Source organism: Tamandua tetradactyla, chromosome 19, assembly GCF_023851605.1.
Source record: "Tamandua tetradactyla isolate mTamTet1 chromosome 19, mTamTet1.pri, whole genome shotgun sequence".
NCBI classification, from domain to species: Eukaryota; Metazoa; Chordata; class Mammalia; order Pilosa; family Myrmecophagidae; genus Tamandua; species Tamandua tetradactyla.
The window spans coordinates 24,598,396-24,616,554 of NC_135345.1; positions in this window are offsets into that span (position 1 = coordinate 24,598,396).

An 18,159-nucleotide genomic window follows, 5' to 3' on the forward strand; every position below is an offset into this window, starting at 1 on the left:
GAGCTCTCCCTGCTTGCCTCTAGTCCTCCCTCCCTCTCTTCCTTCCTTCCCTGTCCCTACATTGCTTCAAATCTCATTGACATAACCAGCTCATGTTTACATAATCCTTCTAATCCTGGAACCCCAGTATCACTACAGATTCAACCAATATCTCCGTCCTTAGATCGTCTTGCAACAGTAATTATGGAAATCATGAACATTCACATCCTGGGAACCAGGAATTATGGGCAGAAAGCATGGCTTAGCAAGAAAGCACCTGATAGCTCTCCATTAGAACTCCTATTCAGTGTTTTCTGTTATAACACATATATGCTTTGAGGAGAGTATCTTTAGTATTTCCAGCTAACAACGCAACAGAGATCACTATCAATAGCTTTTGCATTCGTATGACACCTTCCAAAGTCTTTTAACTTATTTTAAGTCCTTTGGTCTTCCCAACAACCATATGAGATGGGCCACAGCCCATTGTTTCCATTGTATACGTGAAGGAGCAAATACAGACAGGAAGAAAAGCTACTCTGTTCCAGGACTCCCAGCTAGTAGTGCATCAGGGAGAGACTCAAACCCCAGGCTTTGAAAATTGAGGCCAAGTACTCAATTGAGGCCAAGGTACTTTCTGTACCTTGGTTAATTCTATAGATCAATGTATCAAGGCTTTACTAACTGTGGCAGCTAACCAGCAGAAAGAGTTTGGAAAAATGGGACCTAGGATAAGCAGAGAAAGCCAGGATGTGAGAATTGATTGATGGAGTGAATGAGTAATTCATTCATTTGTTCATATATTTAATAAACATAACTGGACACTGTCACCCATATGCTGATATATGATGACTTAAACACTAGGGGGATAATATATATTTATGGTAGAGACTTCCTAGCATTTTCCTCCTTTTTTGGGATACACAACATTTCCCAGCCTCCCTTGTGGTTGAGAGTAGCCAGGTGCCTGAGTTCTGGCTTTTGGAATGTGCCTCCTCTCTGCCCTTTCCCCTTAATACAGATAAGTATAGAGGACTAAAAGTTTTGAATTATTGCTGCTGCCAATTTGGAACACCCATTAGACATAAACCTCTATTATATTAAACCATTGATAGTTTGGGGGTTATCTTTTATAGTAATTGTAGTTGCCCTACCAGTGTTCTTCAACCAGGTTCCAGAAAAGAATTAATCCCTAATGCCTTAAGGCATCCATTGTAAGCATGAATTAAATTCTCTCCTTTGTATCTAAAATGGCACTAGTTATATAGCATCCTTGGGAGAATTGAGAGTATAGTCATTCAAATTATTTTGTAAGAGTTTAATTCTCTTGCTGAACCCCTATTGAGAAAGCCTAGATACACTTCAGCAATCCCTGTTATCGAGGAGTTTATTATAATCTAGTTGTGGAAATTGGACCGATGTTCAAATCTTCTCTATATCCCTTTATAAGGAGATGTGTAGGGGAAAGGGGAGTGCATAGTCTTCATTTCGTTCTGTTGACAAGCCTGTGAAGGAGATTTTAGGATCGTGATTTCACAGGTAAAGAGATTTGAGAGGTTAAACAACTGTTCAAGGTCCCTCAGCCAGTGTGTGGTCAAGCCAGGATTAGAACCAACATCTGAGGGATTCTTGCTCATTCCAGGACCCCATAGTGTAAAATAAGCAAATTTAACATAATCCGCAGTTCTCCTTATGGCTGTCAAAACAGTGAGAGTGTCTAAGAACTTCTTCTATGTTCAAAGGTAACATTTATCTTCTGAAGAGATAATGTTGGATAACTCTCTCCAGTGCCTCAATAGATTTGGTCATCCATGAGGCCCATTCACTTCCTGGGAATTTTTCTTTTCCTGGGCCTGTTTATGGAAAAAGTTACAATGATATCATGAAAAACCATGTATGCATGGAGGTGAATCAGTAAAAAGAAGAGTCATCCTACTCTTAGGAAAAAGTGACTAATTTATGAAAAGTTGGAGACATGTCATTAGGAAAGCAAAGGATTGTTAGCTTCAGAGAGAATTAGGTTAACTAATAACTACTTTCCAAAAGCTTAATTAAGTCTTTCAGCCCTCGAGTGAGGCAAGGAAATAATTGATCGTCACTGCTAGTTGGAAAGTGAAGAGGGAGGTAATTTGCCCATGGCCTACCAGGGAACCAGCATCTGTCCTGGGATTCAATCTAAGATTTTCTGGTCTTTGGTCCTTTGTTTTACCTTTGAATCTGGAATGCTCAAGGCCCAGAAAAATCTTTGTGTAAGAACCCCAGAGCAGGAGCATCAACAAGACACTCCATGCAAATAAGAGACCAAATAATTAAGGATTCATTCCTTAGTAATTTTCTGTCCTTCAGAGAAGTAGCATGAACAATGTGCTACTTGTGAGAGTCAAAGCCAGGTGGGTTTATTTTAATAAGTGCCGGCACTTTTCATTATAAGTCCTGCCTGTCACCCAGAGAAATTACTTGTGATGCCAGAAAATATTTGGAGATCTCAAATTTAAAGCAATGTCTCAAACAAATTAAAGAGAATGAGAGAGAAGTGAAAGGAAAAACAATGAAAAGAAGAATAATGAGAAACAGAAGAGGGAAAAAAGCATTCGAGAAGAACAGCTATCAGTTATTGGATGTTTGCTCTGTGCAAGGAGCTTTTTTTTTTAACCTTTTTTTATTGTATAATATAACATATATACAAAGCAAGGAAATAAAAAAGCAATAGTTTTCAAAGCACTCATCAACAAGTACTTATGGGGCAGATCCCAGAGTTTGTCATGGGCTACCATACCATCATCTCAGATTTTCCCTTCTCGCTGCTCCAGAATATAGGAGGCTAGAAGGAATAAATATTTTTTAGCATCACAATGGACTGTTTTTTCCTTTTTTTTGTGAAAAATAACAGACACAAAAAAGCAATAAATTTCACAGCAAAGTACAACCAGTAGTTGTAGAACAGATTTCAGAGTTTGGTATGGGTTACAATTCCACAATTTTAGGTTTTTACTTCTAGCTGCTCTAACATACTGGAGACTAAAAGAAATATCAATTTAGTGATTCAGTAATCATATTCATTTGTTAAAGCCTACCTTCTCTGTAATAACTCCTCCATCACCTTTGATCTTTCTGTCCCACTCTGTAGGGGTATTTGGGGTATGGCCATTCTAACTTTTTTGTTTGTTTATTTTTTTAAATACCAAAAAACACATAACAAACGCAAACATTCCTGCTTTGATCATTCCGTTCTACATATATAATCAGTAATTCACAATATCATCACATAGTTGCATATTCATCATCATGATCATTTCTTGGAACATTTGCATCTATTCAGAAAAAGAAATAAAATGAAAACAGAAAAAAAAATTCATACATACCATACCTCTTACCCCTCCCTTTCATTGATAAATAGCATTTCAAACTAAATTTATTTTAACATTTGTTCCCTCTATTATTTATTTTTATTCCATATGTTCTACTTGTCTGTTGATAAAGTAGATAAAAGGAGCATCAGAAACAAGGTTTTCACAATCACACAGTCACATTGTGAAAGCTATATCATTATTCAATCATCATCAAGAAACATGGCTACTGGAACACAGCTCTACTCTTTCAGGCAGTTCCATCCAGCCTCTCCATTACATCTTGAATAACAAGGTGATATCTACTTAATGCATAAGAATAACCTCCAGGAAACCTCTCGACTCTTTTTGAAATATCTCAGCCATTGACACTTCGTCTCATTTCACTCTTCCCCCTTTTGGTCAGGAAGGTTTTCTCAATCCCTTGATGCTGAGTCTCATCTCATTCTAGGGTTTTTCTCAATCCCTTGATGCTGAGTCCCAGCTCATTCTAACATTTCTGTCTCACATTGCCAGGAAGGTCCACACCCCTGGGAGTCATGTCCCACGTAGACAGGAGGGTGGTGAGTTTGCTTGTTTTGTTGACTAGAGAGCGAGGCCACATCTGAGCAACAAAAGAGGCTCCCTTGGGGGTGACTCTTAGGCCTAATTTTAAGTAGGCTTGACCTATCCTTTGTGGGGTTAAGTCTCATATGAACAAACCCCAAGAATGGGGGCCCAGCCTATAACTTTGGTTGTCCACACTGCTTGTGAGAATTTCAAGAATTCAACTTGGGGAAGTTGAATTTTCCCCCGTTCTCACCATTCCCCAAAGGGGACTTTGCAAATACTTTTCCACTCACTGATCAAATCAGGGTTTCATCAGGGCATCACTCTGGACAAACCAACAAAATCTCATGTCCTACCCAAGGTTCAAGGAGCTTTTTTTGAAGATATATATATGTATATATATATATATATATATATATATATTTTTTTTTTTTTTTTTTTTTTACATGGGCAGGCACCGGGAATCAAACCCGGGTCCTCTGGCGTGGCAAGCAAGTGTCCTTGCCTGCTGAGCCACCGTGGCCCTGAAGATATATATTTTTAAAACATCTTTTATTGTGAAATTTAACATATATGCAGAAAAGTGATCATTTCAAAGTACAGTTTAACAAATAGTTATAGAACAAGTTTCAAAGTATGGTATGGGTTACTGTTGCACAATTTCATGTATTTCCTTCTAGCTGTTCTAACACACCAACGACAAAGAAATATCAATATAATGATTTAGTAGGTATAATCATTTGTTAAATCCTATCTTCTCTGTTACAATTCCCCCTTCTCATTTGATGTGTCTCCCAATCTTCAGGAGTGTTTGGGCAACTACTTCATGTTGAGAAAGGGTGTCTACATTATGGGGTAGGGGCATGTAACTAGTAGACGTTTTTTGAAAGACTGGTGCCTCTGGGCTTCAGGGTTCATCAGGTGTAAGAACAATCTGGAGGTTTTAAGTTTCTGAAAAATAAACTTAGTGAAACTTTAATAGCACCTCAGATAAAGCACTGGATATTCTTTAGGGTTTTCAGGAATACTGTTGGCTGGGGTTTGGCATACCATGGCACTTGTGCAAGGAACTTATAAAATGTTTCCTCCTAAGAACTTTTTGAGGAAGGCATTTAATTGCTTTATATAGGTGTGAAAACTGAGCTTAGAGGATGAAGCATTTTGTCTAAACTAAGAATGGACAGGACCAGCAATCAAATCCAAATCTGCAAGTCGGCTATGACTTTAAGCACTGCATTATCCTTCTCCTGCCTGCAGATTCTACTAGAAAAATGAGGATAAGGGCTGTTAGAACTCATGGGTTTACTGACTGTTTCTTCTACTGAACCATATACATCTTAATGACCAGAATCAAGATTTTAATATTTTTGCCTTCCCAGAACCTTAGTAGTTATTGAATTACGATAAATGTTTGTTACATGAATAAGTGAATGAATGAATGATGTCTGCAATAAGCCAAGACCAAGGAGCAAATATCTCATGTTCACATTCTAATTCGAAAGTCATCTGTGGTCTCCCAGGCTTTCAATATTATGTATAGTTGCCCTCCTCCACCTCCCCACACCTAATTCCATGTTCTACAGAAGTCCAAAACTCTCTCCAGAGCGTATAGACATTTCTGGGTTCTGGGACAGCCTTGAGCTTTTATTAGGCCCCTTCACCCCCCTGACTGCTGTTTCTGCCCCAGCAGTTCCCGCTCTGTACCAGGAATCTAATACTTACCCCACCACTTGCTAGTTATTTGACTTTTAGGTAAGTTGCTTCTGGATTCTGAAACTTGGTTTCCTGCTCCGTAAACTGAATGTTTGATTTAAATGAGAACAGCAAACTCAAATGCCTATGAGCGTCAGGTAAATAAGAAGAACGCCTAATGCAAAAATTAATATAAGGCAATAGGGAGTGATGAGAACTATGACAAACTGGCAGAGGGAGAAGCTACTACCTAATTTAGCTGATTGCTGTTAGGTGGGAGTGAAGGCTCAGTGTGGCCACATTTCCAGTTTTTGTAAGAGAAGCAAGAAGTCGGGATTTTTATGTGAAATCTTCCAATTCTTAAATGTTGGCACAAAATTTTTTCAGAAATACAAAGCAGGCCAAACAACACATCTGTGTGCCAAATTCAGCCCATGGCCTCCGGGATGCAGCCTCTGGACCAGATGATGCCTGAAGTCTGTTCCACCTCTGAAAGGATTTGTTCTGGTGGCAGATTGTCCCCTCAATCTGCATGTTTTTGGCTCTCTGTACTATTTCTGCTACAGTTTAAGTGGAGAGGACGAGGGCTTAAGTGTAACTATGTTTATAAACACCCCGAAGAATTCCATATGGTATGCCGAATGTGAAGTTGGCTTAATTTGAAAAGATTAAATGTACTCAGGCAATTGCAGAGTTGTCTGTTTTGTAAATCAATGCAATTTGTCGGTGGCAGGCCGGGAAGGGATGAGCTTGGGGAAGTAGCAGCTGGTGTGACCAGCAAGCCCAGTGGTAGTAGTAAAAGAGACATGCCCATGTGGTAGAGTCTCATTCTAAGGCTTGCTCGCCTGTACATTTCCCTGTATTACACACACATATGCACATTTGCACCTGCATGTGCATAATCTCTCTCTCTCTCTCTGTCCCCTTGCCCCCTCCTCTGTCCCAATTTAGTTTAATTCTTCTTAACTTAAAGTTATCCAAATGAAAAAGATTCCCTTTATGCATTTAGGGACAATGCAGGAAAATTAAGCAATCTGGGACCAGGAACCTGAATGTTTGGTAGCAGCTTTGCATAGTAAACAAACGCTCAACCAGGAACTTGAATGCGAGGGTCATCATCTGCCCTTTGGTATCAACTAACTGTGGGAATGTGGACGATTTTCCTATTTTAGCCTCAGGTACTTATCTATAATTAATGGGAATGAACTTGGATGTCTTAGGTCCTCATTAGCACTACAATAATTGGAATCCTTGAATCTCCCTGAGAAGGTGAGGGGGCCACTCCTGTTTTCTCTTTTAACGATGATTCTGCTTTAGACTAATGGCAGCAACCTTTTAGTCTTGTCTCTAGGCATGTGAATGACCTTGGTTCACTATGGACATCAACTTGAGTGAGTGGAGGGGATGTCAGGTCTAACCTGTGGCACGGATCTAAGGTGGACTTTATGGCACCTATGGACCCCACATAACCGTTGCACAGAGGCCCGCTCATCTTTCTCTCCATCTTTGCTGCCACAACTTCAACAGTGGAAAGAGAGCCAAACCCATGTCATCAGATTCCCTGATCAATACTTCTCAACCCTTAAACAATAAGGCATGAAGGAAGAAAAGAAGAGGGAAAGGGGTGTGATTCAGACTTTTACTTACAAATAACAAAAAAGCAACTCAAAACAGCTTAAACACAAAGGGAATGCCTGAACTAATAGGACAAGAAGTCCAGAGATATTCTAGCAACTCTGGGGTTGGTTAATTTTCAACTTGTTGATGTCGTCCAGGACCTGTATTCCTTCCATCACTCCACTTTGAATAAGGCCAATTCTCACAATAACAGGATGGCTGCCACAGTTCTGGTCATCATGTTTTTCTAAACAGTGAGAGTAATTTTGCAAGAAGTTCCCCAAGATACATCCCGTAAGATTGCATTGGACATAAACTAGTCACATGCCAAAATCCAATTGCCGGAAAAGGAATGAAGTTGATGTGATTGGCTTAGAGCTGAACAGTCCAGCTGTACCTGGAGAAAAGTCCTGTGTCCTTTGAGGTAAGGAAACCTGAGACATGAGCACACACAGTTCTGACTGTAAGGAAGAAGGGCAGGGGTAGCGGTGGTTAGGAAGACCACTAACCATCTGTTCTCACAGCTTCCCCACCAGAGGGAGGAGGAGGGAAGGAAGAATAGGAAAAGCAGAGGAACGGGAGATGAAGGAAAAAGCAGGGAGGAGGAGAAGGTAGAATAGCATCTTTAGAATCAAGCAGGCTTTGGTTTCTATACCAGCTTTGTTGTTCACCAGCTATGTGTCCATGGCATGTCCCTGAACCTATCTGAGCTTAGTTCTCCTCACTAGTAAAATGGAGATAGCACAAGATTGTCATGAAACCACATGAGAAGATGGATATAAGGCGTCAAGTGCAGTGTTTGTCACAAAATAATGTTCAATTAATATTGGTAAGAAGAGAACTAAAAGTAGAAGGAGGCATGTTTTTCACATATGACATTGCAATTTATAAAATGGTTTCACAAAGATTATTGCCTTTGATTTGACAACATACCAACAAGGCAGACAAGTGTATCACCTTTATCTTCTCCTTTTATGGATATTAAAACTATGAACCAGGCACCATATGTGTCCTTACCTAAGGTAATAAGAGCAAGATGCAGGTTTTCAAAGAGCAAAGCTTGAGCAATAGCCAGAAGAAAGTAGTAAAGTGGAAAAGGTTATTGAAAAAATGAATGCAAATTCTATTTGGAAAACAAATTCTTGTCACACCAGAGGAAGGAATCCTTACATTGAGAAATCTGCTTCTTAAGAACAACTGCATCCAACCTCCATCTTCTTAAGAACCTACTTAAGATAAATATATTCAATCCAACAAATGTATTGAGGACCTACTATGTACAAGACAGGTTAGATGACCTGATGGTCCCAAAAGAACACAAGGATAGGTCTGATACTGTTTCTGTAAGATTCAAAAACCTCACAATTTAGAAAGATCCCAGAGTAATTTTATTTTTATATATAATTATATTTTTATATATACATTTCAAGATGCAAATATTTAAGTTAGTACTCCTTAAAATTGTCACTTCCTAAATCTTGTTGCATCTTATGGTCCAAGGACCCTCACTCCTGAGGATCACATCTGTTGGGGAGGGTGTTGCAGTGAGGCTGGCTTAGCTGCTCACTAAAGTGCCTTCCAAATTGAACATTCTGCAATGGATATGAAATCTGCTTTGCCAGAAAGGGATTCTCTGAAATGCCCTGGAACGCTGGAAGGTAACGTAATCCTCTCCATTGAGCTGGCTGTAGCCCCTCCCTGTCCTCCCCAGCCTGGGCCAGGAACATGCTGGTGAATCCCAGATGAACAGGACTCTCACCTAGAGTGAGTGGGGCTGTGCTCGGCCTAGGTCTGAGGTTGGTCAAGGTCACATCTGATCTGGAGGTCTTCTAGGGGAATGGGCCAGAAATGTCAGTGATTCAACGTCACTCTCCAGACATTCGGAGGTGTTTTAACTTGAAGAGGATTCCTAGTTCTTTCCCAAAGGAGGTCCTAAGCTTCAGATCAACCTTTTTCCCACCCTCCAAAGCAGAACTGATCTCCTGGGACAGCTCCTGGTTCAGGGATAACTTGATTGAATGTTCTGAGACACAAATTCACTTGCCTTGCAAGGTTGGTCCATGATACATTTTCATTTCAAAGAAATAAAAAGTCAATGCTTTAAAGTGGTATACATCTCATTTGGTGGACAAAACTGACTTGGGGATGATTTTGGCTGCAGGAACAAGGGAATGAGGTTGTTTGTAGAAGATGCAGCCCTTATTGAGGGTTCTGGGTTGTTTCTACTATGTCTGTTTAGAGGCAAATGGGAGATGAGGATTTTCAAAGGCGGAAGCTCAAGGAGAGTCAGGAGTGGAAGCTGAGAGATGGAGTGTGTGTTCTTGAGGGGAGTGTCATGGGGAGAAAGTTATCTAGAGGGAATAGCAGAGGCAGTACCAGAGAATTCTGATAGAGGTAGACATGGGGTGAGCGGTCTTGGAGAAATGCCATATTGTGAGAATGGATAAGAGGAGTGCAGAGCCAGGATAGCTGAGTGATGGGAACATGGGTCTGAGTTGGAGGGATATGGGTTGGAGCACGCCTGAGTACACCAAACAGCTGGTATAGGCCCTTGGGGCTGCTGTTAAACTGCAAGCACTTCCCTTTCTCAAGGTTGCCCATATTTTTCTTAAGAAGACCATCCTTTTTATTTACTCTCAGACCAGTGCGACAACATTGATTGCCAATGGCTCCTGTGTTTGCTTATAAATATGTGCAGCTGAGCCAGTTCAGAGTTCACCCTCCCTTATACTCAGGTTTGCGGGACAGTGAGTCTGAACAATTCAATTTTAGGTAAAGGCTAGTGGGTAGGTTTTAAAGACTGTGGTGATTTGAGGCTGTGTGTACCGTAGGAAAAGAAGTTCTTAAATTGAATCCATTCCTGTGGGTGTGAGCCACCTGTAAGTTGGACCTTTTGATGAGGTTACTTAAATTAAGGTGTGTGTGGTCCAGCCCAGTCAGGATGGGTCTTAATTCTATTGGAGTCCTTTATATGTGGAATGAATTCAGACATAGAGAGAAAAAGCCACAGGAAGCAAGAAGCTGTATCAACAGAAACTGGAAGAGAAAGGAGAGACCAGGAGATGCTGCCATGTGCCTTGCCATATGACAGAGGACCCAAGGATTACTGGCAGCCAGCCTCTGAACACTAGTCTTTGGGGAAAAGCATCACCTTGATTTGGACTTTTTTTTTTAGCATCAAAACTGTAGGTTAATAAATTCCTACTGTTTAAAGCCAACCCATTTCATTATATTTGCTTGAGTGTCCCAGGAAACCGTAACAAAGACCAACTCACATGTCAGCTAAACAATGTGCCAAGGGGTTTCACAGTTTCTGCAGAGGCCTCCCTGTGTCCCTCTTCTCCTGAGGTATTTTCCCCAACTTAAGGCCTATTGATTGCTAGTCCCCCCAAAAGAAGCTCATGTGAGCACACCGGATTCATTATAACAAGGTAACAGAGAAGAGCGCCCCTGTTCTCTTGTTACAAATCTATCCTGGAGGGGTGTTAATGTTAGCCATCATTCATTCTTCTGTTCTTTGTTAATGCTTGGGCTCTGCTGCCACATGCCCTGCATTCCCCACTATGTGTATTCAAACAAGGTTCCTACCTCCCCACATATAAAAAGGAAGAGCTTTGGACATTTAAATTCCCCAGAAGATAAGCTCCTTGATGGCAGGGATTTCCATCTGTTTGCATACCTGCTAATTCCCCAGAGCCTGCAACAGTGAATGGCACATAATGGGCACACAGCAAACATTTGTTGGATATGACATAAAATGAAATCACCTATGCAAAGTGCTTAGCTCAGTGCCTGCACAAATATGTACTTACTGCTAGCTATTGTTAAAATGAGTGGTCAAGGGCGGGCCGCGGTGGCTCAGCGGGCAAGAGTGCTTGCCTGCCGTGCCGGAGGACCCCGGTTCGATTCCCGGCCCCAGCCCATGTAAAAAACAAACAAACAAACAAAATATAATAAAACAAGAAAATGTTTAAAAATGTTTCCCTTTCTTCCTCCCTTCCTTCCTTCCTTCTCTGTCTTTCCTTCCTTTAAAAAAAAAAAAAAAAAAATGAGTGGTCAAGAATTTTCTTCAGAAAATGTTTCAAAGAACATGATACTTTATTTACTTAGTAAAAAAAAAAGAGTGTATTGATTGGTCAGTGCACATCAGGTGCTCTGTTAGGTTCAAACAATACAGCAGGGAATGAGAAAGACACACAGAGTTTGTTGTCTAGTGTTGAGGACAGACATTGCACAACCAATGATAAGAGAGCTGTGTCACTCTGAGTGCTAATCACATAATATTGGCAATATAGAATGAGACTGGCTATGCTAGAAAACTTGGGCTGGGCACCAGGCCCCAGTTGGATAAGATTCCCTTCTATTGATGTATTGGTTAGGGTAATGCTAGTTCAAACGATCAGTGATTAACACAGTTGATTTCTTGCTTAGGTGAAACTCTAAACAGATGTTTCTGACCAGCTGGCATCTCTCCTCCAAGCAGGACTTAAGAGACCCACTTTCCCTCCATGTTGTGGCTGTCCCCTCTTCAATACTTGGCTTTCAAGTTCCCTGTGTAACTCTGTACCAACCTGGTGGGGTTAGATTAGAGGGGAAGGATGGGAGGTTTCTATGGGCCAGGACAGGGAGTGGTGATGTGCTCAAAATTGTATCCGTTTACAAGTTGGTCCTGGACACACCTAGCCACAAGGGAGGTGATGGGCTTGGGGATCTATCCCAGGGTTTCAGGATCTCCCTGCAGGGGGGTGGGGGTGGGGTTGGTGGCAAAATCATCTCCAGTAGAAAACCACTGGTTTAAGACTTGAACAAATTCCCTGCTCATGGTTTCTTCAGCAATGCTGGCCTCTTAAGTCTTGGTAGGCTTCTCATCTATATGCTTCCAGTCTCTTCCATGTGCCAGTAAGTGTGGCCAAAGTTCTTTCCCAAACAAAAATGTTCATGCCTGATTTATCTTTTTGCCTCCAAATGTTTTGCACCTCCAAAACATGGCTTTCATCTTCACAGTTCTAATAGTTTTCTTGCCACTTGTCCCTTATCACTCATCAGTTGGGGAATTGGCAACAAGGAAGCTGATGGTGGAGATTGGGAAAACGGAAGACTCATGTAGTGTTAAAACATTTCATAAAACTGTTACCTGTGATGGCTTGGAATGCTGAGCAGGAAACCAGTGCCATATGCTTTTGGTTTATTTAATGGCAGCACCCCACTTCATGGTATAATCTATATTAGTTAAGGGAATGTTACACAGCACCCTGCTCCAAGGTACCAATTTCTCTAATATTGGAGGTATAAAAACAGGCCAACAGCCTTTTTTCCTAGCTCTGTTTCCTTCTTGTCTGTCCACGATTAGCTGAGCTAGTAAGTTCAGAGTTGGGTTGCCAACTCCTGGCTGGTAGAAAGTGAGCTGAGATGTGGAGGTAAGTGCAGGTCAGAGGTGAAGAGAGAGAGGAGATGCCTCTAGGTAGTGGAAGTTAGGCAGAAATTAGCCTGGAGGATGTCCAGGAATGGACGCTGATTTCTGTGAGGAAGAGACTGCATGGATGGCCTGGTTCATTCAAAGGGAACATGGTGAGGTGACCACCTGAACCCTCAAGACAGTCCACTAATTGGATACTCGAGTAAGTAACACAACACATCAAGCACTGGAGGGCTTTACTTGTATCTTCTCATTTCAACCTCCCAACATACCCATGGAACAATGTTATCATCCCCATTTTACAGGTGAGAAGTAGAGCCGTGTAAACTTTGATTTCTCTGCTTCCAACATCTCCTTCAAAATGTGTACATATATGTTCAGTTTAGTGAAGAGGAAACGTAAAAATAATCAGTATTTTGTTTGATGATAAAAATAATAAATATAAATATTTATTATTGAAATGAGCTTTAATCTTTATCATAAAGGAAATGCTGAATTCCTTGTGGTATATGCATACTGCAGAAAACTATGTACTGATTAAACTTAAGTGTTCAGGGTGATACCATTTACATAAATAAGAAAAGCCCCATGACAATGCCAGATGTTGTGTATGAAGAAGTTATGTAGATAAATGTTAACATTAAAGGATTTAGTAAACTGCTAGCTCTGTCTGGGAGTGAGGGAGGGGTTGATGGTCAAAGAGATTTAAAAGCAACAGCCTTCCTAGTATAGGACATAAAAAAAAATTGAAAAAAAAAAGAATGAGGTGGCTCTGCTTGTATTAATAGTTTCTGGCGTAAGTTTTTGTTTTGTTTTTTCCCTTTTAAGGAAACTATTAACAGTTGTGGTAGTTAGATGCAGTTGTCAACTTGGCCAGGTGAACGTGCCTAGTTCTGTTGCTGTGGCCATGAATCAATGGTCCATGAACCTTATCTGTTGCTGATTACATCTGCAGTCGGCTAGGAGGCGTGCCTGCTGCAATGAATGATGTTTGACTTAATTGGCTGGTGCTTAAATGAGAGAGTGCAATGTAGCACAGCCCAAGCAGCTCAGCCTAGGCCCTTGGAGATGCAGAAAGAAATCACCCCTGGGAAAGTTGTTGGAACCCAGAGGCCTGGAGAGAAGGCCAGCAGAGATCACCCTGTGCCTTCCCATGTAAGAAAGAACCTCAGTTGAAAGTTGGCTGTCTTTCCTCTGAAGAACTAATGAAATAAATCCCCTTTTATTAAAAGCCGATCCATCTCTGGTGTGTTACATTCTGGCAGCTAGCAAAATTAGAACAACAGTGTTTACTTTTGGGAGGAGGGACTGGGAGTGTAAGCAGATTAATAGTTTCACTTTTAATTTTCTACTGCTCTTTGCTCTTTGAATTTTCTAGCCATGCTTATATGTTCTTATTTATTTTATTTTATTTTTTTTGCATGGGCAGGCCCTGGGAATCGAACCTAGGTCTCTGGCATGACAGGTGAGAACTCTGCCTGCTGAGCCACCATGGCCCACCTATGTTCCTATTTTTTATGTTAATAGGGTTTTCTGGGTGGTGACATAATGGATCTCTTTTTGTTCTTTATATTTATCTCTATTGAAATACATTAATTAATGTTATTTTTAAAGCATATAAGTATGGCGATACTGGAAATAAAGGAAAAACATACAGGGCAGAGTTGAAATAATCTCTATCCTCCCGACCAGACATAATGATCATTATTGACATTTTAATGATGTTTCCACCAGTCTTTCTCCAAGGCCATAAATACGTCTATTTTAATAAAATTGAGTTATACTTTATGCTCAGTTTTATATTCTGCTCCTTTTGCTTGACAAGGTATGATAAGCATTTTTCAGGCTATTAAATATTCTCTAAAAATATAATTAATGGTTACATAATAGGCTATATATATAGACATATATAATAATTATGATACCATTATTAGTGAACATTAACCATTTACAGTACTTCAAGCACTGTGAGGGATTTACTTGTATTATCTCATTTCAATTTTCTGACATGCCCATGGGGCTATATTATCACCCCCATTTTAAGGATGAGAAACAGAGGTTCAGTGAGGTTATGTAACTGGCCCAAGGTGCCAAAGCCAATGAATCGCTAAGCCTGGTCGCAAACTCACTTCTATTGTCTTAACTACCATGTTAAACAGCCTCTGGAACTTTTATTTATCCAACCCTCTATTGTTGGGCTTTTGATTGCTTTAAAATTTTTGCCAACATGAATAATTCTGTGTTAAATATGCTTGTACTCAGAGCTTTGACCACATCCCATATTTCCTTGCTTAAGCTAAATTCCTTGAAGTGAAATTACTGGGTCAAAATGCAAGAACACTTTTTAGGTTCTTGCAACATATTTCCCAGGAGAAGCAGGTCTTTGTACAAGCATGCTTGGGAGCTATAGGCAATTTCTACCAATAGGAAAGGGTAACTGAAGGAAATAAACCTGCAGCAATCAGACTTTCCTGGGTTGGAGGCTGAGTCGGAGCCCACTGACATTGTCTTCTAAGTGATAAGTCACACCTGGTGCCCGGAGAATTTTATTGACTTTCCCTGCAATGTCATTATGCTCCACAAATACAGAGGCACCAGATGCAGTGACCAGGAGCCCCTCTTATACCAGGTAAGTGCACATCTTGCTACATGCCTCCTTTCAAGCTTCTGTTATTTCAAATGTCAAATGCTCTTTGCCTCAAGCCTTCCTGGCCTTTAATTTTTAAATCCACATGCATTTAATTTATTTATTGGATTTCTACGGGACTTGAGGGGGAAATTTGATTCATATGTTTCTGATTCATCTTTGCTTAACTCATTTGATGACTCAAAAAGCTTTGCAGGCTTCTTAAAAATTTGTGTGTGTGTGTGCCTGCACTGCTGCTTTTCAGAAATTGAGGGAAGAATTTCATTAAAAAAAAAAAGTACAAACCTAGGAAGGTGATAGACTTGGGAAAGGGTGGGCTCCCAGCCATTCTTAAAACATTCTTGCTAATCAAGAGGTTGTAAAAAGGTACAACTAGATGGTAAAGCAATACTCTCTCCCTTGGTTTACTTAGCTTAATTTGGAACCCCCATCTCCCACTACTACAGAGACGTGCCAGGAAGCTCAGGGGCACTTCAATTTTTAAATTTTCTCATTGAAAAGAATTATTGAAGACATCTGTAACTCTCAGATGAGTTAACTGATTAGAGGTAATTGCAGCCCAAAGCAGCCCAAACTTGATATTTTCATAAGTAATTTCAGCCTGAAGGTGAATACGTGCATCAATTCCATTAGGCTTTGTTCTTTTTCTTTTTTCAATAAATTAAGAAAATTTTCAAAGATTCAGAAAATTTGAAAGAATTGTACCATGAGCACCCATACATCCACAACCTTAATCCTACAATTGTTGAGATTTTGCACTATTGGTTTTATCAGTTATTAATCTTTCTATTCCCCTAATAACCCACCTTATTTTTTCATGCATTTCAACATAAGTTGCAGACATCAGTAAACTTCATTTCTGAACGCTTCAGTATGCAAGTCATTAACCAGAGTTCAATACTTATTTATATCATTTTCTTTTTCTTTTTCAGGTAAAATTTATATAAGCAAAATGCTCAAATCTTAAATGTGCCATCATTGGGTTTTGAGTAATACATACACCCAAGTTACCTAAATTCCATCAAGATATAGAACATTTTCATCACCGCAGAAACTTCCCTTATGCCCCTTTGTAGTGAGTCCCTCCTCATCCCCTGCCCGAGATAACCACTGATCTGATTTCAATCACTATAGTTTAGTTTTGCCTGTTCTAGAACTTCTTATAAGCAAAATTATACAGAATGAGCTATTTTATGTATGACTTTTCTTTCTTAGCATGTATTAGTAGTTTCCCCCTTTTTCTTGCTAATTAGTAATCTGGATCTTTGCTGACATCTTTGAACCACTAGTTAACCAGCTCTGAAGTTGGTTAATCTAGTGAACTTCCTCTCTGATGGGAGCTTTTGGTTTCTTATGGTTTGGCAAGCTCGAGATGGGCTTTCTGCTATTTGGAACCAACAAGCCTCCTAACTGAAATGAGCCATTTGCCTTTGATTTGTCTTGTTTATGATATAAATTGGAATTTCGTGGGAACACACAAAAATGGAAATAAAGGCATCACATTGGAAATAATAATCTAGTTAGTGCCTTGCTAAAACGGTATGAAATATGCCAATTCCGCTTAACAAATAACAATTCAGTGGAGAGACTTGCTAGGAAAATGGAAGCTATATTTGGGGAAGAATGTTTTCCTAATTGAGTTACCACTCAGCCTCACAAAACCATATTGGCCAGCCCTATAATCAACGTGCTTTGATTTTGTCTGTCTCAATATTACTTTAAGTACTAGGGTTGGCGGTCAAGACCAAAATTCCACTGTTAAGCTCAGAAGCCCCCTGCACGACCTTTCGGCTATGGGCAGGAGGAGGTCTAAGCCAAGCGGTCCTGTTGTCAGAGGTGGTGCTGAGCACCAGTAGGTGGCGCTCTTCCTCTTGTCCAGGAGCGAGCCGCCCCACCCCTCCAAGGGCAGAGACCAGAGCCAGCCTAAGGCCCTGCCTGTCGCAAGTGATGACAAAAGGAGTCTTCAGGTGCCTTCAGTTCTGAGGGCTCCTCGGACAGCCTTGGCTGGAGTCCACCGAGAACCCTGTTTGTCCACTCCTGGGGCCTTTTTCCTGGAAGCAGAGGCCCGGGGTATTCAGACTGAAAAAGAATGTTCAGTGTAGATAAGGTGTTGGATGGTTATCCCAGTGTGAGGAGACGCCTTCGAAGGATTATTAGCTGGGAGAGACACAGTTGATCTTATTTACATATTAACCCTTTGGTTTATGGATGAAGGAACTGAAGGGCAAGAACCGGAAGCTGGGAGGCTGTAGCCTCAGTGCCAGTGAGAGCTGACAGGGGCTTGGAGGAGGCATGAAATTAATGGACATAATACCAATGATGACAACAATAACCAGTGTGGTCTGAGTGGTTTCTGTGTTCAAGCATTGTTTAAAGTGCTTTACATGGATTATCTGGTTTAGTCCTCACAGTGACCCTATGATTTAGAGCCTATTATTACCCCCAGAGGAGCGTTCAAGTACACTGCCCCATGTCACACACCTAATAAGTCACACACCTAACCCTGGATGGAATCTACAGGAGGATTCAGGATATCCTGGAGATGGAGCTGACAGATTTGTTGAATGATTGGATTTCAGGGTGAGAGAAGAGAGAAATTTAAGGATGATACGTTGGATTCTGGCCTGGGTAATTAGGCAGGACATAGGGGAGTCTAGGGAGGAAATTGGGGCTGGAAAAGGCAAGATCAGTCCCGGTCTAAGAATTACCAATAAGAGTGATAATGATAAAGGCTAGTATTTATTGCCTGCCTACCTGTGTGTAAGTGCTCCATCTATTAACTCATTAAATTTTGCAACATTTATTTTCTCATTGTATTTTCTTATATTCTTATAAGGTTCCCTTTCCTCATTTCACTGTTGAGGAAACTGAGAAACAGAGAAGGTAAGAAGTTTGTCAAAAGTCACAGACTT